This window comes from Rhynchophorus ferrugineus, unplaced genomic scaffold (assembly GCF_030347505.1).
Source record: "Rhynchophorus ferrugineus isolate W39M unplaced genomic scaffold, kcgeb_rfMv2 rfM30, whole genome shotgun sequence".
In the NCBI taxonomy this organism is placed as follows: domain Eukaryota; kingdom Metazoa; phylum Arthropoda; class Insecta; order Coleoptera; family Curculionidae; genus Rhynchophorus; species Rhynchophorus ferrugineus.
This window is the reverse complement of record NW_027472609.1, coordinates 1,082,601-1,086,417: the sequence shown is the minus strand read 5'-3', so window position 1 is coordinate 1,086,417 and position 3,817 is coordinate 1,082,601. Positions and strand designations below refer to the sequence as shown.

At 32.1% G+C, this 3,817-nt stretch overlaps 1 pseudogene across 1 annotated transcript; it reads left to right on the top strand.

Moving 5' to 3' along the window:
* The first annotated feature begins 252 nt into the window (after positions 1–252).
* On the top strand, positions 253–3,055 carry LOC143205868 (chromatin assembly factor 1 p55 subunit-like; annotated as a pseudogene). The gene is made up of 7 exons (XR_013007947.1): positions 253–415; positions 494–725; positions 777–973; positions 1,315–1,536; positions 1,601–2,017; positions 2,643–2,726; positions 2,783–3,055. The product of XR_013007947.1 is annotated as a chromatin assembly factor 1 p55 subunit-like (transcript).
* Positions 3,056–3,817: the final 762 nt, after the last annotated feature.

The window sequence follows — 3,817 nt, the reverse complement described above, 5'->3', positions numbered from 1 at the left end:
CAATTTTTTTGACCATCTGTTTTGCGACTATCGACTGTTTTCAGTCGATAGTTCCCAACGCTAGTAAAAATTATGTTAAGTTCAATTCAAGTACTATTTTGTTACTGTTTAGTTACTACTTTGATTTTGAGGCATTCTTGTTTGCATTATTGAATATATTGTATCCATAATCTACAAAATGAATATATATATAATCTAGGAATATATAGCAAATATATTTTCTTATGTCATTTTGTAATTGGTAGTACTGAGCTTCATAATTTGAAAGGTTGCTTTCTTGGCGGGACACCTGAGGCCTCAAAATTTTTATATCGGTATTGTGTACCTTCTTATATCATTTTTGCGGAACTACTTTATACATGCTTTATACCCTGTCTGTTTAACATGGCAACTGCAGGAAATAAATGTGAGGCCGGTTAGTATAATTCTTTATCGTAATTTGTAGTTAACGATATCGATTTATACCGGTCCATACACTAACTACGTGTTATAGAAACTTTTGATGATGCCCTTGAAGAGGGAATTATCAAGGAAGAATACAAAATATGGAATAGCAATACCATATTACTTTACGACTTGGTACTGGCTCATATGTTAGAGTGGCCTTCTCTAACAGCACAATGGTTACCAGATGTCACACGTCCTGAGGGAAAGGATCATTCGTTACATAGATTGATTTTAGGCACTCACACTAGTGAGGAACAAAACCACCTTTTAATTGCTAGGTAATTCATTGATTTAATATCGTTCTTAGTTTATTAGTTTTGTGTTTTCAGAGTTTTAGTACCGAATAAGGATGCCCAATTTGATCCATCTCATTATGAAATTGAAAAGGGGGAATTTTGTGATTTCGGTTCTGTTTCTTTGAAAATCGAAATTAAGATAAATCATGAAGGTGAAGTCAATCGAGCCAGATACATGCCTCAAAATCCTTCTGTTATTGCAACCAAAACTCCGTCAAGTGATGTGTTAGGTATGTACACTTTAATGAGCATTTGATAGTTGTCAAATCGTCGAGTACTTAAATGAAAATAAAAATTACTATTATATTTGTTGGCAGTTGTATAGACCATGATTTCAAAATGGAGGTGTTTCAACAAATTTTGACTTTTTTTTGAGAATTTTTGAAAATGAAAAAACAGAAATTGGTTTTTTCCAACCCAAAATTCTCCATACAAGACCACTGGTGAATACCAAAAATTAGTAATTACAAAACTGATAAAAAATGAAGACTAGAATGAGTTTATTCCATATTTCCCAATGCTAGCTAATATAATTGGCCTATTTATAATTGATGCTGTTATCTATTTCCAGTATTTGACTATACCAAACATACTTCCAAACCCGATCCCAGTGGGGAATGCAACCCCGATTTACGCCTTCGAGGACACCAGAAGGAAGGCTATGGTTTATCCTGGAATCCAAACCGTAATGGGTACTTGCTATCTGCCAGTCATGATCACACGATTTGCTTATGGGATATTAATGCCACACCAAAAGAAAATAGGGTTATTGACGCCAAAACAATCTTCACAGGTACTGGTATTGCAGGTATTTTATTTCTCTCTGATAGGATGTACTAACTGAAATTATTTTGAAGGTCATACTGCCGTGGTAGAGGATGTTGCATGGCATCTATTATATGAGAGTTTATTCGGATCTGTTGCGGATGACCAAAAATTTATGTTTTGGGATACCAGATGTAATAATACCAGCAAACCTTCTCTTACTGTAGATGCTCATACAGCAGAAGTTAACTGTTTAAGTTTTAGTCCATATTCGGAGTACATTTTGGCTACAGGTCAGTGCAGTTTTTCGGTTTTTGTGCTTACTAATAGCAAATAACGGTTAACTATTAGGATCTTGTGGGATCTGCGCAAGCTCAAGTTGAAATTGCATAGTTTGGAGTCGCACAAGGACGAAATTTTCCAAGTTCAATGGTCACCCCATAACAAAACAATCTTGGCTTCTTCAGGAACTGATAGAAGGCTTCATGTATGGGATTTGCGTAAAATTGGTAAGTTAATATTATAATCTAGCTAAATCTAGGCAGCTCGATAATTTTTAAGGAGTAGATAAAACTATTCCAGCGAATATTTAATACATCAAAACGCAAAAAATCTAATAACAGATCAACATTTAACCTTTATGTCTATAATTATTGTTTTTTTTTATTTTTCTGTCTGTCCTATTGTCTAACTGTCTTATTGTCTGGCTGTCTTCTATGTGCCCAATGAAAAAATTCTTCAGCTCTTACGTTTATTACTAAGAGATTGTTATTCTATTTTTAAAATATATTGATTATAAGGGTTTGCTGAATTTTGATACTTAATTTCAAAGGTCCACAAAAATATCACTATTTTTTAAAATATTTAGAAAAAATATACATCTTTTTAACCTAATATTTTACTATTTTTATTTTCTCTTAAAAATATCGATATATATTTTGTAAAATGTCGTTTTTTGTTTATACCGCTTTCGCGATAAATAATGATGTTATACAACTTAACATAAGGGAAATACTGGAAAAAAATCGTATTGTCGTTCTTTATTATCGAAGTTTATTGAATAACCCGGTATTGATATAAATCACTTGATTTTGTGTAGAATATAAAATCTTGTCATGTCTTGTGTTAAATTAGGGAAAGAACAAAGTGCCGAGGATGCTGAAGATGGGCCACCAGAATTGTTGTTCAGTCATAGAGGTCACACAGCCAATATTTCTGGTAAAACCAAAGCGACTAACATTCAAACAATTATTTCAATATTCGTTTTTATCTAGACTTCAGTTGGAATCCAAATGAACCTGGGGTGATCTGCTCTGTATCAGAGGATAATATAATGCAAGTGTGGCAAATGACTGAGTGTATCTATAATGATTAAGGACCCGAACAGCACACTTCGGATCCAGAAACACCCGCTTCTTAGATTAGCCGTCATTTTTTTATTGATTTGTTCGTGTAAAATACCTTCCAAGTTTTTGTCGGTATTAAATTTGTTTTTTTTGTCGTTTTTATATGAAAAATTAGGTTTAATAAATTTTTTCATATTACCAGCCAAGTTATTGAATGTTGTTATGTATAGTTAACTAACGTTAAACTAAAAGAAAATTATTGACTTTATTTACTCAAAAAATGAAACCATTTGCTGAATAATACCAGTTAGAAATTTATAATGTCTCCATATAAGGAATATATATGAAAAACCTGCTAGTGGTTTTGTTTTCATCAGAAACATACCAAAAGTAATGACTATTTGTACAATGTAATTCACAACATATTTGACTGCGACTTCTCCCAGAAATTTAACAACGGCGGGTATTTCATATTTGTAGGTGGCCATGATTGTTTTGTCGGTCGAAGATTGCGATGAGTTCTCTATAAGAGAAAAAAATCTATTAGAAAATCATTATAAAATATTTGATACTACTGTGATCAAAAAAGGTGTAAAGTAGTTTCAATAATGCTCTTCTGCTCTATGGGCTGTTTGATATGGACTAGACAGTGGTGACAGAACCTCTAAATTATTTTAACTGTTGTAGATCTTTTAATTCAAAATTTACTGTCAAATATATTGTTATAATAGTCACTAGAGAATTAAACGAAAACGTATGGCGATGTTATAAATTATGCAAAAAAAAATGTTTATATTTCTTCACTGTTTTCTGAATACTTAAGGTATATTGTGACAAAATTACTGAGTGTGAACTCGCTTTCATATGTTCCATTTAACTTCCAGATAATTATTAACAAAACTGTTAGTTATTTATTTAAGTTATTATTATGGGACATTGTAGGAGATACTTTGAATTATATAG